The sequence below is a fragment of the Humulus lupulus genome, chromosome 5 (genome assembly GCF_963169125.1).
Source record: "Humulus lupulus chromosome 5, drHumLupu1.1, whole genome shotgun sequence".
Lineage (NCBI taxonomy): Eukaryota > Viridiplantae > Streptophyta > Magnoliopsida > Rosales > Cannabaceae > Humulus > Humulus lupulus.
The window spans coordinates 102,702,116-102,723,468 of NC_084797.1; the positions used below are offsets into that span (position 1 = coordinate 102,702,116).

The 21,353-nt window shown below is 39.8% G+C and overlaps 2 non-coding genes across 2 annotated transcripts; both read right to left on the reverse strand.

Annotated features, from left to right (window-relative positions):
- Window positions 1-14,018: 14,018 nt before the first annotated feature.
- On the reverse strand, window positions 14,019-14,124 carry LOC133780733 (small nucleolar RNA R71). The gene has a single exon (XR_009869551.1). It is a non-coding gene; the product is annotated as a small nucleolar RNA R71 (small nucleolar RNA).
- A 6,442-nt stretch (window positions 14,125-20,566) lies between these two features.
- Window positions 20,567-20,673, reverse strand: LOC133780931 (small nucleolar RNA R71). The gene has a single exon (XR_009869736.1). It is a non-coding gene; the product is annotated as a small nucleolar RNA R71 (small nucleolar RNA).
- Between the last annotated feature and the right edge of the window lie 680 nt (window positions 20,674-21,353).

Below are 21,353 nucleotides of genomic sequence, written 5' to 3' on the forward strand. Positions count from 1 at the left end.
GGGTATGTCCTGTGGAGGTGCATTGTGAGGTTCTATAGGCCCAGAGTACTCATGGGAGTAGCTCGGGCAATAATCCATTGGATTCATCTAACCGCTTCTTTAATCTCGCCTTTAGGGTTTTGTTTGCAGCCTCGACCTGCCCATTAGCTTGCGGGTATGCTACCGATGAGAAACTCTTGGTTATGTCTTATTTTTCACAAAAGTTTGTGAAGAGATCACTATGGAACTGAGTTTTGTTGTCAGACACGACCCTTTTGGGATCCCAAATCGACATATGATATTCTTTATGAAGAATTCGAGGACTCTCTTTGCCAGAGGCTCGGCCTCAACCCACTTCGTTAAGTAGTCAATGGTGACAATAGCATAACGAAGTCCTCCTATTCCTGTTAGTAAAGAACCAATCAAGTCAATCCCCCATTCTACAAATGGCCAAGCAGATGAGATCATGGTTAACTCAATGGGTGCTACTCGGGAAATTGTGGTGAAGCGTTGGCACTTGTCACATTTCTGCAAATACGACAAAGAGTCATTTTTCAGCGTAGGCCAAAAATAGCCCTGTCTTCATACCTTTAGAGTCATGTTTTGGCCCCTAGCGTGGTCTTCGCAGAAACCCTCGTGAATCTCTTGCAAGATAGTTTGTGCTTCTTAAAGTAGAACATATTGCAGGAGTGGTAGCAAATGTCCTCATCGATATAGAGTCCATTCGACAATAACATATCACGGAGCATGGTATAGCAAATTTCTTGCACCCTTTTGATCACAAAGTAACTTACCAGTTGTGAGGTACTCCACTATGGGGTTCATCCAGGTCGGTTATATGTCAATCATTCCGACCTCAGCCGATTATGCTACTATGCTTGGTTTTTCCAAGAACTCCACTAGAACTACGTTCAGTATATCCGCCTCTTTGGTGGTAGTAAGCCTAGCCAAAACATCAACATTGGAATTCTATTCGCGAGGTACTTGATGAACGAAGCTAAACTCAAATTTAGACAACTCGCCCTTAACCTTAGCTAAGTAAGCCACAGAATCACTATAACATTGGATGACATTTGCTTTTAGTTCTTTCGCCACCTTTATTCCTGCCAATACGGCTTCGTACTCGGCTTCATTGTTGGATGCTTCAAATATGAACCTGAGAGAAGTATGGAATCGATGCCCCTCATGTGAGATCAGAACTATCGCAGATCCTGACCCGTTCTTGTTATAGGATCCATTAGAAAAGATTTTCCATAACTCCTGCACCGGTTCTCTTATCGACTCATCCTGAAAACCTGTGCACTCGGCTCTGAAGTCCGCGAGGGCGTCACTTTTGATCGTTGTGCGTGGCATATACAATATCTCGAATTGGCTGAGTTCGATGGACCACTTTAGTAGATGTCCTGATATTATAGGCTTTTTCAATACCTACCTTAAAGGTTGATCGGTTAAGACTTGGATGGTGTGGGACTGAAAGTATGGTTTGAGGTTTCTTGAAGCTAAAATAAGATAAAATGCGAGCTTTTCTATTAATGGATATCGGGACTCAGCTCCGACAAGTCTTTTACTTATGTAGTACATTGGTTTCTGCACCCGATTTTCCTCTCTAACTAACACAGGGCTGATCGCATTTTTCATCATAGCCAGATATAGGAGCAAACATTTTCTAGATGTCAGTTTCTATAGTACGTGAGGTTCAACAAGGTGAGCTTTTCGGTTGTGAAATGGCTGTTCCCATTCTTCGATCCACTCAAGCTTTTTGTTTCCTCTGAGCAAGTTGTAAAATGGAAGACACTTGTATGTGGATTTTGAAACGAAGATGTTTAGGGCTGCCACTTTTCCAATTAAACTATGTATTTCCTTACTCGACCAAGGCGAACGTATTTCCAATAATGATTTGATTTTCTCTAGATTCGCCTCGATCCTCCTTGTTGTTGAACTGTGAAATTGGCCAACGATTGTATGTACAGTATATGTCACCTTTTGAATGAAATGAATATAATATACGACAGAGTACAAATATCTTAAACAAACACACATAAATTTTATAGTGGTTCAGCCCTGTTCTAATGAACAGTAATAACCTAATCCACTTAGTCTTTAGTATTGAATCACTCGATAGAAAATTACACAAATGAACTAAAGTATACATTCATTACCAATTTGCCCAGAGTTTCTCCTCAGAAAATATCTCTCTCAAAATCGTTCCCCCCCAAAATGATCCCCCTTTATAAAGCCCTAGGTCCTATACTTATAGTACCCAGGGTTAGTTACATGATCAGCAATACCGGGGATCATGGTTTGGTACACGATTATTGGGTAGTGGAGATACGTGTGCACCTCCCCATGATTATGAGAACGTGGGTCTTCTTGTTGTTTCTCTGGATCGTGGTTGACGATGTACCATTGAAATCTTCGGGAAAATGCTAAGTCTTGGTTGGTCTATGAGACTTTGGTGCTAGGCTTGATGACCCTTTAGAGCTTGGGTGCTAGGCATGATTACCCTCTGAGTGCTAGGCCTGCTGATCTTCTGGGTGCTAGGCTTGATGACCTTCTGGGTTCTAGGCTTGATGATTTTAGCTTGAACGAGCGTGAACTTTATCCAGCAAAGTGTATTTGGCTGTTTAGGCTGACCACCCTATGAAGAATAGGGTAGGCCGTTCACCCCATGCAGTTGTTGAGCATGCCAGGCCGACCACCCCCAGGGGGCTAGGGCCAGGCCGACCACCCCTAGGGTGTTTAGGCCTAGTCGACTTCCTTATAGGTCCTGGAACGATCCTTTTTTGCTCATCGGTCTTTTTTCAATACTTTGTCGTTTTTCCATGACGTGTGATGCCACATGTCACTTTCTAATTCTCCACGTCATCTCTTGAATTTTGAGGGATGACATTTGCCCCCCAAGTTTATCGTACTGTGCACAACATTATGGTAAACTTGATCTGGCCTGAGAAACATATCGTAGCAGTACTCTAATAGCATAGTCCCTCGGGACATTACGTAGTACTTTATCAACTATCAATAACTTTCCCAGCACATATTTTTCAAGGATAATTGTAATTCCTAAAAATAATTATATTTTTCAAGGAGTTTTTAAGTCCTAAAAATATAATATATTTTTCATGGAGTTTTGGGGTCCTAAAAAATATAATATATTTTTCAAGGAGTTTTGAAGTCCTAAAATATAATATATTCTTCAGAGATATTAATTCCTAAAAATACAAATATTTTTCAAGGAATCTCAATTCTTTAAAATATAAGATATTTTCTAAGGAATTTGAAATCCTAAAAATATAAGATATTTTTCAAGGAATTTGAATTTTTAACTAGACTATATATTTTTCAAGGAATTTTATTCCTAAAAATAAGGTTAGCCTGAGAGGCTATAAGTAGAGACTCACTCATCACATTCTCAGACCCATGCGCCTATACTGTAGGGTATTTTGAGCGTGATTATCAATTTCTTTATCAACTTTGTATATCTTCCCTTGGGTAAGTATTCTCTCCTCATCTTAACATCAATTAATTTAAATGTGCTTAGATTTAGTATAAATACTTTGAATCTTTGATCTATCCGAATCTTTTACTTTGCTCTGCTTTGATCCAAAACAACTAACTTGTCTGAACCAAAAACTTGTTTTTAATAAAAAATTGGCTTGATCCTTGCCTCTTTCTATGTGATGCTTTAGGGATTAGAGGTCAGTAGGCCGTCCACCTTCAGATTCACTAACCTGGGTGATTTCCAAGCTTATAAAACCCCAACCTAGGCCGACCACCCTTGATATTCACTTGTCCGGGCGATTTCAAGGTTATAAAAAATTAGAATTGGGTGATTTTCAGGGCTTCACATCTAGGCATAGGAGACTTCGAGGGTTTCAGATCCAGGCATATGCGATTTATAGGTTTGTAAATTCCATCATGGGCTGACCACCTCTAGGGTTTCCCTTGCCTTGTGCGTTTTCCAGGCCAACATATCCCATCATGGCCCGAGCACCCCTAGGGCTTCCATTAACTTGGGCGATTTCCAAACTTGTGAAGTTCATCATGGGCCGACCACCCCTAGGGCTTTCATCATGGGTTGACAACCCTTAGGGCTTCCTTAGCCATGACAATTTCCAGGCTTATAGACCCTCGGATTGGGAAATTTCTAGGGTTACAAAATCTAACTCTAGACTGCATTGCCATGTCTTGGGAGATTTCCAAGGTTCCGAGTCCTTGGTGGTCGGCCCAAACCTTAGCATAGGTCGACCACCATACTCTGTGGGAAATTTCCAGGGATCCAAGATCTAGGGTGGTCAGCCCAACCATAGGCTGACCACCCAGGACCCTAAAAATTTGTTTCCTTCGGTTTCTTCAATTTTGATCCTAAGATAATGGATATGCCCCAAAATATTGGATTCATTATGTTGATGCACTAACTTTGCTCTTTATTTTTCCTTTGTTGCAGATGTCCAGCTCCTCTTCGTTAGATAAGTCTGTAAGCGAGCATACTCCACAGGAGTTCTTGGAAAGGGTGAAAAGGATTTTCCCTCGCTCCACTTTATATTTATTCAGCGAAGAAGATTTCTTGAAAAGGTTTACCCCAATGGCGAGAGTAAAATAGACAACTCGGCAACCCTCAGAAGATAATCCTCATATTGCCAGGCATATCACTCAGGGCTCTTTGCTTGGCTCTTCTTAGATCTCTTCTTGGCATAGTACTCCCCGTGGCTCTCAAGCCACATCTTAGCAAAGTCATTCTTCTTAATGGAGTCTGTCTGATTAGCGAGACTCCCTACAAAGCCCTTTGTATAGGGATACCAATTGGGTTCCCCATCATTGTAACGCCCTACTACCTTAGAGCCGTTACTAAGTGAGTTTAAAACACAACTGTGCAACTAACTGACTCTACGAGGTTCTCAAAGACCAAAGTGTGACTAAGCGGAAGTTAAGGCTGTAATCTTTGAAAATATTTAGTTTCATTAAAAACTTTAAGTATCAACATCTGGGATCCCAAAAATAAGGTTTACAAAGTATTTACAACTCAAAAATAGATTTACACTTGATTGACTATCAAAAGAACAAGTTAATACAGCCATATTCAAAATGCCCCCAACCAAAGCAGTCGGGCAGGCCGAACATGTACGCGCCGCCCCCACGCTCTCCATACTCATGGTTGGTTGACTGACCCCTTGCTTTTACCTGCAACACAGAGCACCCGTGAGCCGAAGCCCAGCAAGAAAACTCAAACAGTACATAACATATGCATATATTATACCAGCATATAATCCATTGATAAACAGGAAAACCATCAGACTGAACAAACACGGCCCTGCCGCCCCAGAGGCCTAACCCAAGCCTGGGGTCTCGGTCCTTACCGTAAAGATAACTCATGTATCCATTGGGTCCCATCCTGACTATAAGCATCCCATGTGCTAGGTGTTACTTCTGGCCCCACGGCCGTTCTCAGCCTTCGCCGCTCTCGGCCTTAGCCGTTCATTTCATTATAATCACACATATAGTACATCTTGAGATAATATTTCAATCATATGATAATTCATTTAAGGTTATACATTAGCACATAATACAATCTAGGGCCATGCCCTGCAATAACACTATGGGCCCATGCCCTGTTCTCGAGTGCTACAGTTTTCTTACCTGTATCCCGAGCTTTCCTGATGCACCAAGGTCACAAGCACGGTCCTCTAGCACGAGCCTTTCCGAAATTCTACTCACAACCCACATAAAACACTTTTAATACTAACCAAACCCAAAACCACTTCCCGGGACCAATCCCGTACTCTCGGGACCTCTAATTCCTCAAAACAATACATTGGAACCATCCCCCGCGTCCCCGGGCAAATGCCCTAAAAACCCAACTTTTTGGCTGCCAAAATGGCCTAGGGCCGCGGTACTCCCCACAAGGGCCGCGGTGCCCAGCGGCTAGGCCACATCCTGAAGCATCCTCGCGCCGTGGCACCCAAGAACAGGGCCGCAGCGCTCCTTCGCGAACCCAGATTTCTGGGTTTTCTCTTGCGTTTTTCCCGAGCTACAACCTCCCCAAATCATCGCAAGCAAATACCTAAACCCCAAGATCAATTTAAAACTTCATATGAACCATCTAACAACCTATAGACACTAGAATCAAGATCAAAACACCATCACACCCAAAATCCACCCTTTGATTTCTAATTTCAGCAAACTCAAACTAAAACTTTAAAATGCTTAACTCATGCTTTAGATTTCTCAAATCAAAACAGAAACCAAACTTAAATGTGCATAAAATCCTTACCTCAAGTGGAGAATTCACCCAAAAGCTTCCTTGATCTCCTCCTAAACTCCCACTTCAGCCCCTTCTACACTTCTTCTTCTTTTTCTTCTTCTTCCCTAGCTTTTTCTTTCTTCTAGTTTTTCTTCTCTTCAATTTTTATCAAAACCATCAAATGACCCAATGCCCAAACCGTGTACCCCAAAAACCAAGCTGAAAATTGTCTAAATCCCTTGCCAAAAGACCATTTTACCCCTTCCTAATAATCCTTCCTAACTAAACCTTCAAGGGCACTCTTGTCCTTTCACTTCTATTTCAATTCTACCATTTTCCATCTAAAACTTGTTACTCAAAGCAGTTACAAACGGTTACACAGGTTACTCAATTGCCAATAACTATAACCTTTAGTTCTCAATTCAACTTACAAAATTCCTAAAGTACCCCTAGGCTCCTCCCGAGCCGGGTGCAAAATCCCGTTGTGACTTTTAGACTAATTAGCTCACTAGGACCGTCTCGACGCGTGCATCACAATAAAAACACCACACTCACATGGCACAAATCACATAACACAATTATCACATTTATGCCCTCAACGGGCTAAAATTACCAGTTTACCCCTAACATACAAACGGGGCTCACGTGCATCTGTATACAACCTAATCATGCATTCTAATCACATATTCAATCAAATTCATATAATATCATGTCAATTTACTTCTTGCCCTCCAGGCATGCTTAAACAAGGTCTTAAACCTTATTAGCAACTTGGGGTGTTACAATCACTCTTCTTCTCAGCAAGAACACATCGAGGGCTCTCATCGCCAGGCCACTCATCCTTAGGAGCGTTCTATTCACATGTTCTGGCCTAAGGTTTTTTGCCCTTCTCCCAAGAGCAAGACAGTCTCGCCAGCTACGCAGCATAAGAAGATATGAAAAAAAGAGTTCCATTCATCAGATTCTAGGGCCACCTTTGCAAGTGAGATCATATAGAAACTAGTTGAGAAGCCTCGCCTTGCTAATTAGGAGGTGGTTTTGTTCAAGGGGGCTGCCTCTGACATGACTGAAGAGAAGGTAAAGAACATTAGGAATACCTTTGACCTCTCTGGCATTTCGATTATTATCCCTAGTCCAGATGACAGAGATGAGGACCCCCCTTTGGGTATGTGTGCCTGGACACGCTCTGCCATCACGTTTGGCACCCTACTCCCTCTTCATCCATATTTTTGGAGCGTGGTGAATTATTTTGGTATTAGTTCCTCTCAGCTAGCTCCCAACGCTATTTTGGTGTTATTTGCGTTGTAGATTATCTATCATCGTAGAAAATGGGTTTCTCCAGTACCTCATGAGATCCGTTACTTATTTGATCTGAAGACAAACCCTTCTTAATGCAACTCGGGGTACTTACACTTCCACCATTATACAAGTGAGGGTACCGACACTTTCTTGGAAGAGATTTATGGAAATAGCAAGGCTTTTAGATATGCTAACAACTATTTCTTCACTAAGGATGCAGAGGCCAACTACTCCAAGTTTAAGCATGTCGGGCCTTTTTATAGACCACTCCCGACCCAGGCTATGACTGTTAGGGCTAAGGCGTTGATTGCCATGACCCCTGAGGAGAAGAATGTCAGGAATCTTATTACTTCAGAGAACCGTAGGAGGGTCAGGCTGTTTCTTTCTACTATCGCCGATGTTCCGGATGAAGATGGTCCTGAGCCCTTGAACGCCATAGACTCCCCGGGACCTATTCATATTGAGTAGGTACCTTCTTCGCCCGTGCTAGCGGAATAGGAGGGTGATGATGTGGGTGCATTTGTACACTCACTATTTGCTTAAGATGATTTTTATGAAGCCACTTTTGAACCCGAATCTCATTTAGAAGGTTCAAAACTTTTATCATCTTTACGTTATGTTTCGTCTGTATTTGATATCCCGCTAATATTTGACCTTCTTTTGTAGGTTTAGATATGTTCGACTTTGTTCACACCCAACAAAGTTTGACTCTAACTAAGACTAGCCCTTCCATCCAAGCGACCAAGAGGGCCAGGGTTGAGGTTGAGTCAATAACGGAGGTTCCTCTTCTGACTTCTTTTGAGTCTAGTCCTGTCGTAGAGGTAGAGCCATCCTTGCCTACACCGGTTCTTCCCAATATCATTGATGCAGGTGATTCCATTTCTGCGCCTGATCCCTTATCTGAGCCACACCAGTCTTCCATAAGGAATTTAGGGGTCATCATGGACCAAGCATCCCATCTAGAGCAGACGGCAATGACTTTTAATGGAATTAAGAATGAGGACTTGAGCACCATCCTGACGATGTCACTCATTGACATTCAGAGTGTAAGTCCTCTACAATTTTCTTTTCGTCTGGTTAGCTTGTGTGCTGACGTTATCTAACCCTTGTATTTTTTTGCAGGCCCTGATGTTGATCTCCCATGTCTGTGATAGATCTATAGAGTATACCTCTACGCTTTACAACCTTCGTTCTGAGCTTGAAGTTGTCCACCATGAGGTGCTGGACATTGCTTTGAAAGATGAAGAGATCAACACTCTCCGCAGTACCGTGGAGCTTAAACAACAGGAAGTGACCGAGTTGAATCTCAAGGTAATCCAGACGGAGGAGAAACTTGCCGATCTGCTCAAATAGTCTGAAGCTGAGAAGGAGAAGATGATTGCCGACATGGATCAACTGAGGAAGGATGCTCTTGTCGAGAAGGAACAAGAGGTCAAGGCTGCCCGGGACAAGGCCCGAGAGGATTATTCAGAGACAACTTTCTCTTGCTTCTACAAGATCTGGAAGTCTGACAAAGAACTGAACTTGGATTTCCTTCCAGAGAAGACGCGAGCAAAGGAGCATAGGAAGTGCCTGGCTCGTGAGGCTGTCGAGGCTTAAGGTGGTCTTTCAGATGATACTCCTCGCCCTAGTTAGTCTTCTTTTGGTCTCTTACTTTGTCTTTCCTTTCATGCCATTGGTGGGGCACCTTGTACTTGACAATTTTTACATATGACATTTTATGCCCGCATGCTTTTTTGTTATGAGTACTCAGTGTACTGATTGAAATTTTTTATTTCCAATGCTTACTAAATATATCAAATCACAACTGTATCGACCCAAAATTACTATTATGGCTTAAGGGCCCTGATTAGTGTGCCGGGAAGGCATAATTGACTTATGAGTGAATTTATTGATTTAATGCATGATTATATGAATGTAAATGTGGTTAAATGTTATATCTATGAGAACCACATTATTATGTGGGTAGATTTGGAGTGAGCGACTTAAGGCGATCCTAGGGAGCTAGATAGCGGGAAAAGTCACAACGGGAATATTGGTGAAATTTACTATTTTGCCCTCAGGGACGTTTCCGGTACCCCGAGCCTCGGGATTGACTTAACTGGCTAAGATTAGACTAAGTTAATGAAAAGCAGAGGTATAAAACATAAACCGACCCATGCTCTCTCTCCTCTTCTCTTCTCTTTTCTCTCCCAAGAAACTACAGAAAACCTAAGGGAATTAGCTGGGGAAAACTCTGTGTTTGAGCTGAATTCATGAAGGCTTAGGTTAGTTCAGGCTAAAGGTCACTCAATCAAGATTAAGGTAAGAGTTGAATTGTGTTTCTGGGTGTTAGAACTCTAAGTTTTTTTTGGCTGAATATTAAGGTGATTATGATTTTGATGTTTAAGGGCTGAATTGAAGATAAGTGCTTGGGTTTTAGCTCAGAGATTGTCAAGGAAGTGGTTCAGCAAAAGAGGTAAGCTTTAACTCGTAATTTAGAGGTTTAAATTTGATTTTTCCATGACTGGTTTTGGTGTTTTGAGTTGCTGGGTTTCAGAGAATCAAAATGGAGTTTTGGTAGGTTTTTAGGCTGAATTTTTGTTGGATTATGTTGTTAGAGTCATGATAAAAGTTTTGGGAGTAATGGGTTTTGAGTTAGGGTGGTTTGGAATGGTTTTGGATGGGGTTAGGATGCTAGAAATGGTGGATTTTCTGGGCATGAAGAGGAGGGTTGCAGCTCTGTTCTAGAGCGCTGCGGCCCTACGAAGCAAGAAAGCCAGGGAGGCTCGGCCAGGGGAGAGCGTCGTGGCGCCCTTGAGCAGGGCCGCGACCCGTGTCTGCTTGCTGAGGGCCTTGGGATCTATTTTAGGGGCGGGCCACGGCTAGGGTTCAAGGGCCGCAACCCTTAGGTGCATTCTTGATCATTTGGGGATTTTAAGTGCGAGAATCTAGCCTAGGGTGCTCGGGATCTATTTCACCACCGTGCTTGATGGAATTCGATGTCCTGGAAGCTAGTATTGTACCCAGAAACCTTTATTTGAATATTAATGGAATCCAATACCTTGGTTGTGACTAGGTGTTAAAGCTAGGGCTCGGGAATGGATCGTGCTCGAGGAGCATCGCTCGTAATCAGTGAACGCAGAAACTAAAGGTAAGAAAACTGCACCCGGTTGTGTATTTGTAATGGGACTAAGGGCTCCCTAATATGTATGCTTGAAAGGATGGTATTATGCCATGTAAACAGTGAACCAACGACCTAAGAGTGCAAAGGGTTACACTGGCGCACAGGGCGCGGCTTGGCCACTGGTAGCCGAGGACAGCTTATTATGCACTGAGCTCGATTTAAGCTAGCCGGAGTTAGTGGGGTAAACAGAGGGTGCGGCCTAAGTTGTCGGCCCTAACTATTATGTGACCTAATTGTTAGTTGTGATTAGTTGCATTATTGGTTATGTATAAGTGCTGAGTGGTTAATGTGGGGTATTAAGTGTTTGAACATGCTTAAGGAGTTGATTATCCGTTATTGTTGTTTGTGTTGCATATTATGTTTTCTTGCTAGGCCTTGGCTCACGGGTACTATGTGGTGCAGGTAAAGGCAAGGGCAAGCTTGATCAGCCCTGACTTGGAGAGCTCTATGAGCTGAATGTACATGACCAGCTGCTCAGCTGCCACAGTTTAGGTTTAGGCAGGGACGTGGGAACCAGAAATGTCTATTTTGCCTTAGTATGGCTAATGGTTGTCTGTATTTTGGGAGATTCTGTAAACCAACTTCTAAACTCTGTTTCTTTTTGGGATCCCATGTATAAAATTGTTTAATTATATAAAGTGTAACTTTTGAGAGCAAAACCTTTTTAACCCTAGCTCATACATGTTTAGTGGCACGTTTTTAAATTAATAACTTGATTAGCAAGTCCTGCATCTTTATAAGTACACAGTGTAGCAGTCTTGGCTATCCAGGGCGTTACAACAACCCTCATTGGTTTAGGGTTCAATTAACTCTGAACACATGTATTTCACGCGCCATACTAACCTTACTCCTTTACATTTTTCATGCTAACAACCATGGTAATGTGAGTAGTACAATACTTCACTAATTACCATGAACAAAAAAGTCAGGTCGACCACCCCATGGTTGATAAGTCGACCACCCTATTAGGGACTTGGCTAGGAGTTTCCCCACCATTGCCTTTTTTGTTTTTTGCACTTTCAAAGCATATGTTGAACAAATGTCCTAGAGAAACTTGAGCTTGCTTAGTACTTAAGGTCACGTCCTCATTGCTTTTGTATACCCCAATTGGTATGTACTATGCCCCCCAAGTTGCCATGGGTTTAAAAGCCTTGGTCACTTGCACTTGACCATGCCTTGCTTCGAGCATTTAGAGACATAGTACTATAGATAACTCTTAAATAAAGAGTTATTTCATGTTCTTTTTAACTTATAAATGTGAAAAAATCGTTGGTGATGATAGGTTATTATTAGCTTTTGTAACTAACTTTTTTGTTTTTATGATCTTAGTTAAGTTTAGTTATTTTTGTAGTTTTTAATAGCTAATGGGTTGAACACAATAGTTTCATCAATAGATATTTGTACAAAGAATGACCTAACATGTGAAACTATCTAAGTTAAAATTTGATTGCTGAATTAGCAGGTTTGCAGCAGCAAAGCAGATTTTGCTGAAGCATTTTGATCAGGCTATTTTTTGACACCTAAGTGTACTTGGAAATTTAGTGGGTGAGCTGGAATAGTGGCTGAGGTGGTAATTACAGAATGCATGAATAAAAAATTGGAAGTAAATGTCAAAGGAAAGAAAGAGGAGACCAACGTATATACCAAAAGGAGGGGCAATATTGTACTTGGATGGCCAAATTGGGAAACCTAAAGGTACAAAGAGAAGCATTAGCCGCATATTGAGGGAGGCTGCCATTTGAAAGAAAAAGCAAGAAAGAAAGGAAGAAAAACTGGAAATCATACAATAAAAGGAGGGGGACGCATAAAGGAGCTCAAGCATCATTTGGATTTGTTTTTTCTCCTATTTCTAAACATCATTTTATATTTTCTAGTTTGATTTCTACTTTGAATATTTATGGGCTGTATTGAATTTGGGTAATGCTCTTTAACTCAACCATGAACTAATTTGTGTGTGGCTTGAATTGTTGATGAACCCTATGTTATAGTTTAGTAATTTCTTGTGCCTTATTTTAGTGAAATCTCTCTTGTTCATCCAAGTGTGCTTATTGTTGTTTGGCCAGCAATGGCAAGATTGTTGAATTATGTTAATGTTGGAAGGATTAAATATAATGGAGAGAACTTGGATGGCACAAGCCATAATCTAGGTTAGGTTATGTTAGTAAGTAACATATGGATGTGTTATTTGCCTTGTGTAACTTTTGAGAATTGAACCTTGAATTTAAAATTCTTAAATCTGATTTGGCATAGGAATATGTTTAATTAGGTAAAAGAATTAATATCATAAAATTTGGAAATTTTTTATGAATTTTTAGTGAAATCTTGTTGACCTGGGAGTTTTGCTAAAATATTGTTGCTGCAATCTGTTCATGATAACTAACATAGGGGGAAGCAGTAATTCAAGTCTATTTTACAATCCACATATTTCTTTGAAATTTATTTGTTTAGTTCAGTTTTAATTTCAGTATTTCCATCTCTTTAATATTTCATTTAGCTTATAAACAACCCATTTGATTGTTAATACTTTTAAGTTGTATAGTAATTGTTTTGCCTATTTTTCTATTTTCCAATCCCTATGGAGACGATCTACTTATCATTGTATTACTTGTGTGATTACGTGCACTTGCGTATTTAAATCAATTAAAATATTATTTTCACAAAAAGTTTGTGGCGCCGTTGTCGTGGATTGGAATTAGAAATTTTTGTAATATCAATTACTTGCAATTTATTTTTTTTCTTTGTTGAGCTAACCATGTTTGCTTGCTCTTGTGTTTTCTCAGGTGATCTACTGTATTTATGAGCAAGAAGACATTGAACTAGCTCCTATTGACCCTAAGATTGAATGAACAGTTAGAAGAAGACTAAGGGAACAACGGGCTCAAAATCGTCTTAATATGGCTGAAGAGGTTGAAGGAGTTAAGGGTGCTAATAATGTCGGTAATGCGATTGCGATGGCTGATGATAGAGAGAGAGCCATAAGGAAGTATGCTGCCCCCATGTTCAACAAACTCAATCCAGGCATTGTTAGGCCTGAAATTCAAGCACCCAAATTCGAGTTAAATTCCGTGATGTTCCAAATGTTGCAAATAGTGGGTCCATTTAGTGGGCTGCCTACTGAGGATCCTAACCTTCATCTTCATTCATTTTTGGAGGTGAGTGATTCTTTCAAGCTACAAGGAGTAAGTGACGAGGCCCTAAGGTTGAAATTGTTCCCTTTCTCTTTGAGGGATCGAGCTAGAGCTTAGCTCAACACCCTTCCTCCCGACTCGGTGACTACATGGATTGAGTTAGCTGAAAAATTCTTGATGAAGTACTTTCCTCCTACCAAAAATGCCAAGTTTCACAATGAAATCATGTCTTTTCAGCAGCTGGAAGATGAATCATTTTGTGAATCTTGGGAGATATTGAAGGAGTTATTGAGAAATTTTCCACACCATGAGATTCAACATTGTATACAAATGGAAACATTCAATAATGGACTCAATTCTTCCACTTGCATGGTGTTGGATGCTTCAGCCAATGAGGCTATTCTCTCTAAGTCCTACAATGAAGCCTATAAGATTTTGGAAAGGGTTGCTAGCAACGATTACCAATGGTCCAATGCTAGAGCCTCAACAAGTCGAAAAGTAGCTAGTATACTTGAAGTGGATGCATTGAAAGCTTTGACCGCTCAAGTTTCATCAATGACTAACTTTCTCAAGAACATGAGTTTGGGGGGAATGGTACAACCAGCTGCTATGGGACAAGTTGCAGATGTGTCTTGTGTTTATTGTGGATATGGGCACACTTTTGAGAGTTGTTCTTTGAATCCCGTTTTAGTTTGTTAAGTGGGGAATCAAAATGGCAACGACAATAACCCATATTTATACTCTTATAATCTGGGGTGGAGGCAGCATCCAAATTTCTCATGGGGGGGGGGGGGGGTCAAGGAGCTAGTTCAAGAGGAGCACCAATGCAAAAGAAGCCTACATATCCACTGGGGTTTTCTAAACAACCACCAAGAGCTCAACCACCTCCTCCTCAAGTGTCTCAATCAAGCTTGTTGGAGAGTTTAATGAAAGAATATATGGCCAAGAACGATTATGTGATTCTGAGCTAAGCGAAATCCTTGGGGGACCTAGAGATTCAAGTGGGGAAACTAGCTAATGAGCTACAAAATAGACCACAAGGAACCCTGCCTAGTGATACCAAAAATCCATGGAGAGATGGTAAGGAGCATTGCAAGGCAGTTACCTTGGGAGTGGTAAAAATCTGGAGTTGACTGAGAATAATTCTAAGAGCAACAGCGAGCCCACTTCAATCAAAAGTAGTGTGGAAAAGGAGGACAGAGTTGTGAGTTTGAAATGTCAACTGCTGATCCCGAAGCAATTACTGCAGCAATTCCTCAGCAAAATGTAACAGAGAAGCCTATGAGCAAGCCACCTCCACCATTTTTCAGCGATTTCAAAAGCAGCAGTAAGATTGTCAATTCTAAAGATTTAGATGTTTTGAAACAACTTCACATCAATATATCGTTGGTGGAAGCTTTGGAACAAATTCCCAACTATGTGATGTTTTTGAAGGATATTTTAACCAAGAAGAGGAGACTTGGAGAATTTGAAACTGTGGCTTTGACTGAAGCTTGTAGTGCAACATTGAAGAATTAAATTCCTTCTAAATTTAAAGACCCGGGCAGCTTTACAATTCCTTGTTCTATTGGTGGTAGAGATGTTGGTAGAGCACTTTGTGACTTGGGGGATAGTATCAATTTGATGCCCATGCCGATTTTCAAGAAGTTAGGAATTGGAGAAGCAAGGTGAACCACAATCACTTTGCAATTAGTGGAACGATCTATGGCACATCTGGAAGGCAAGATTGAAGATGTACTTGTGCAATTTGATAAATTCATTTTTCTGGCGGACTTCATTATTCTTGATTATGAAGTGGAGAGTGATGTTCCAATAATTTTGGGAAGACCATTTCTTGCCACCGGAAGGACTTTGATTGAAGTCCAAAAAGGAAATCTTACTATGAGGGTGAATGAGAAACAAGTGACCTTTAATGTGTTCAACTCTATGAAGTTTCCAGATGAGATTGAGGAATGCTCTTCTTTGAGTGTGATTGTACTATAGTGGCTGAAGCATTGCTAAAAGAAACTTGTAAAGATGGATTGGGAGTGATTTCACTTGATGAGCTTGAAGGAATGAGTAAAGAGGAAGAGACCCAAGTTACATGGGTGGAATCCAAGCAGCCTTTTACGAAAGTTGGAAGGAATTTTGAGTGTTTAGAGTTATCGGAAATAAATTTCAAGCCTTCCAAGCCATCTATTCAAGAACCATCAAAGTTGGAATTGTAGCCTTTGCCTAGTCATTTGAAGTATGTTTATTTGGGGTGTGAAGAGACTTTACCGGTGATTATTTCTACATTGTTGGGGGTGGAAAAAGAGAATATGCTGCTGGATGTGTTGAAGAAATACAAGAAGGCTATTAGTTGGACTATGATTGATATAAAGGGTATAAGACCTTCACTTTGTATGCATAAGATTTTGCTGGAAGATTCCTGTATCAATTTCGTTGAACAACAAAGAAGGCTGAATCCCATTATGAAGGAAGTGGTAAAAAAGGAAGTGATTAAGTGGCTTGATGCTGGTATTATATACCCAATCTCAGATAGTTTGTGGGTCAGCTCGGTTCAATGTGTTCCCGAGAAATGGGGAGTCATGGTGGTAGCTAATGACAACAATGGGTTGATTCCTACAAGGACAGTGACAGGTTGCTGTGTTTGTATGGATTATCGGAAGCTAAATAAAGCAACAAGAAAAGATCATTTCCCACATCCTTTTATTGACCAAATGGTAGACAGACTAGCGGGAAAGGAGTAAATTTTGTGTGGATGGGTATTCAGGCTACAATCAAATTTCTATTGCCCCTGAAGATCAAGTAAAAAACTACGTTCACCTGCCCATATGTGACATTTGCGTTCAGGAGGATGCCCTTTGGTTTATGCAATGCGCCCACTACATTACAACGTTGTATGACGGCTATTTTTTCAGATATGGTAGAGAAAATTCTAGAGGTTTTCATGGATGATTTTTCAGTGTTTGGTGAATCTTTTGCTGCTTGTTTGGCTAATCTTGAGAAAGTATTGGAGAGATGTGAAGAATCAAACTTGGTGCTCAATTGGGAAAAGTGCCATTTTATGGTGCAAGAAGGCATTGTATTGGGTCATCGAATTTCTAACAAGGACATTGAGGTAGATATAGCTATGATTGAAGTCATTGAGAAGTTTCCACCACCTACTTCAGTCAAGGGAATTAGATGCTTTTTGGGGCATGTAGGCTTCTATAGGAGGTTTATAAAAGATTTTTCGAAGATCTCCAAACCCCTTTGTTCCTTACTTGAGCAAAACCAAGCATTTGAGTTCACTAAGGAGTGTCAAGAAGCATTTGTGACTTTGAAGAAAGCTCTTATCACTGCACCCATCATTGTAGCTCCAGATTGGTCTCTTCCTTTTGAATTGATGTGCGATGCTAGTGATTTTGCTATGGGTGTCCTACTTTGGCAGCAAAAAGTGAAGGTGTTTCATTCCATTTATTATGCAAGCAAGACATTAGTCGATGCTCAATTGAACTATACCACCACCGAGAAAGAACTTTCGGCGGTGGTGTTTGCTTTTGACAAGTTTAGAGCTTATCTTGTGGGGACTAAAGTGGTGGTTTACACAGACCATTCAACGATCAAGTATCTAATAGCCAAGAAGGATGCTAAGCCAAGACTTATTTGATGGTTGCTTCTTCTTCAAAAAACTGACATGGAAATTCATAATAGAAAAGGAACAGAGAACCAAGTGGCTGACCATTTATCTAGACTTGAAGCTGGTAGTGAAAAGCAAGGTGAAGGGCTTATTAAAGAGACATTCCCTGATGAGAAATTTTTGGGTGGGAACCAAGTCACTACACCATGGTACACTGATGTTGTCAACTATTTGTTCAGTGGTTTACAAACACCCGATTTAAATAGGCAGCAACTTAAGAAATTCTTTCATGATCTAAAATTTTATTATTGGAATGAGCCCTATTTGTACAAGCAATGTCCAGATCAAATCATGAGGCGTTGTATGTCTAAGGATGAAGTTTTGAGTATACTAGAGCATTGTCATTCAGCTCCTTATGGTGGACATTTTGGTGGGCAAAGGAAAACAGCTAAGGTTTTTCAATAGGGGTACTATTGGCCTTTTATTTTCAAGGATGCTCATGAATTTCCTACAAGATGTGATCGTTACCAATGTGTTGGAAATATTTCAGCAAGGAATGAAATGCCTTTGAATTTCATCCTTGAAGTGGAATTGTTTGATGTTTGGGGAATCGATTTCATGGGGCCATTTCCACTATCATTCGAAAATTTGTATGTCTTAGTGGTGGTTGACTATGTCTCCAAGTGGGTTGAATCAATGGCAAGTCCTACCAATGATTCCAAGGTGGTTATAAAGTTCTTACATAAGCATGTATTTACTCGCCATGGCACTCCAAGGGTGCTTATAAATGATGAGTGATTAGTGTCAAAAGTATCATTTTATTAGTCTTAAAGTTTAAAATTAATTAAGTTTTAATTAACATTTTCACGGATTTATTGTCATATATTTTATATTTGAAAATATTAATTTCAATTTAATTTGTGTTTAATTTTAAGGAAATAAAATGTATTTTGACACAAAGAAAAAGAAAAAAGAAAGAAAGAATTAAAATTGAAGAAATCATGAAAAAATGACATTTTTGACAAAATTAGGCCCAAAACCGAGCCCAAGTCCAAAGTCATCAGCATCCAGCAGCCCAGCTGAGCGAGCCAAGCTGCCTGAAGCCTCCGTGATGCGCACCTGCCACAATCTAACAAGCTGTCCCATCCGCTTGACGCACCTCCCTGACGAGCCAACCAGTTGCTGCCACGCATCCTAGTGCCTGGCGATTGTCCCCCACGACCCAACACCACTTGCCCCACTTCCATTAGTTTTTGTAGCCACTTTCCCACTATTTTGTACACGATTTTACACATGTTGGGTCCTATTTCCACTATAAATAGAGAGCCAAATGTAGGAAAAAATCATTAGATTGTGGAATTAAGTGTGGAGAGTACAGTTAGAGAGAAAAACATTCTTTTTCCTATTTTTCATTCATTTCTTTTACACTTTTTTGAGTGAAAACAATGCCTATTTTAGGCTAAATTCTCTTGTGGAAATGCTAGAGTGAAGTTCATGTTTCACGTTATATTTTTAATATATTGATTTTTTATTTTGTTCTTCATTTGTATATCTTTGTTACAATTTAATTTATTTTCTTCTAATTTTTATTCTAAATTTATTAGTGCATTTTACATAAGTCTAGTCATCATCTTCTTATGTAATTTAGGTTCTTTATTTAATTTAGGATATTTGTTATATTATATGCTTTTTAGTGCATTCTTCCATTGGTATTTTGTCGCTCTAAGGTATATAATATGATAGGTTTTGAAAATTAGAAGTTGGTACAATTTAATGAAGAACATATTTTATGGTGAGCTTTATTATATATATTTTTCAACTATAATTAATGGTGTAGAATTATAGCTGAGTAGGATGAATCAATTTTATTAAAATATATATATGTTTGAATGAATGAAACTTATGCCTTCCATGTTTTCTCTCTGATTCTAATTCCTCAATTTCGTTTATTTAGTGTTTAAAAAAAATATTATTTTTCAAAGTTTATTATTTCTAATTTACTATTTTTTTTTATTATTTTACCTCTCTGTGGATACGACATAGCCCGATTACTACTGCGACCGTTTAGGAGTTTATTGGGCGATATCAAAATTTTGGCGTCGTTGCCTGGGAGGTAATTCTACAATTAAAGGTTTGCATAGTAAATTAATTTTTTTTTTAAAAAAGTAGTATAATATTGTTTTAATTTCTCTTTTATTTTTTTTCCTTAGTAATATTTATTTTTAGTTTTTTTTATTTATTCATTTCTTTTAATTATTTATTTTACTTTTAGGTTTAAAATTTATTTTCTAAATTTAGGTTTTTTCTGAAATAAAAGCATAAAATTTTAAAGCATAAAACAAAACAGAGCAAAAAGAAGTATTGAGAACACTTGTGTAATTTTGTAAATGAGTAAAAACTAAACATGTTCTATCTTAGAAAAATTAGTTCTTAAATAAGGTCTGTGTTAGCGTTACCCTCCAACCTTTTCTAAGAACCTCGGAGAGTTCTAGAAAAGCTCTTGGGCCTAAAGTGGTACCTTGGCAGCCTTCCCAATTGGCCTAGGAACATTTTTGGTGTATACTTATTACATTATTACACACTTGCGCTTATAATACTTACAAAATAAAAAATATATATAATAATAACAAAAATTTATGCCACGAAATAGAGACGCACTAGGGAGATTTGTGAGACAACAAGTAGAAGCTTTAGAAAACTCTCCTAGTTCATCATTTTCTTCCATTCGTTCAAATTCACCTGATTCACCAAGACTTTCTGAACCACCCACGATGGCTCAACAAGATGAAGTCCAACCAAGAACACTATAGGATTATTTATAGCCTACGCGTACAGCCACACCTTCATGCATAATGTATCCCAAGAATATGCAAAATTTCGATTTCAAACCTGACATGATTAACCTCTTGCCAACCTTCCATGGGTTAGAAAATGAGAGTCTGTACGTGCATATACAGGAATTTGAAGAGGTGGTGGCTACATTCAACAACCGAGTTGATGTCACCAACATTGTGAGAATGAAATTTTTTCCTTTCTCTCTCAAAGACAAAGCAAAAATCTGGTTGTATTCCTTAAGGCCTAGATATATCGGAACAAGGGATGAAATGACAAAAGCATTCTTTGCCAAATATTTCCCACCCCATAAGACTAGCAACCTTAAGAGGAAGATCTCTACTTTCATCGAGAAAGACCATGAAACTTTCCATCAGGTCTGGGAGAGGTTTAGAGATTTAATAAATCAATGCCCACATCATGGATACGAAAGTTTGTGTCTGATCAACAATTTCTATGACGGTCTCACAACCGGACAAAGACAATTCATACAAATGATGTGCAATAGCAAATTCCTTCATAAAGATCCCAATGAAGCTTTCGAGTACCTTGATGATCTCGCTGAATAGTCCTACACATGGAATGGATTGAGTCCTATGGACAAGCCACGATCAACTGGAATCTACCAATTGAGGGAAGATGATAATGTCAAAAGCCAAATTGAATCATTGAGACAACAATTCCAGGCTTTAAAATCTCAAGAAGGTAGAGGAATCCACATGGCTGCAAAGATAGAGACACAAGATCCATGCTTCATCTATGGAGGGGTGGAACATCAACCGCAAGAGTGCCCAACTCTTGGTGAGTTAAGAGGAGGAAATGAGGAACAATGCAATGCTTTAGAGGATAACAAGAAGCCTTATAACCCTTTCTCAAACACTTACAATCCCGTTTGGCGCAACCATCCAAATTTCAGCTGGTTGGCTCGGCATCAGGCATGGCAGGAGCATGAGGGACAGTCGCCAGGCATCTAGTAGCCAATGGAGACCTGAGCAGCAACAACCGCCAAAAGCATACATTGCTCATCAGAATAACATGCAATCAAGTAATTCTCTTGAGAATACTTTGCAAATGCTTGCGCAAACACAAATAGCCTCAACTCAAGAG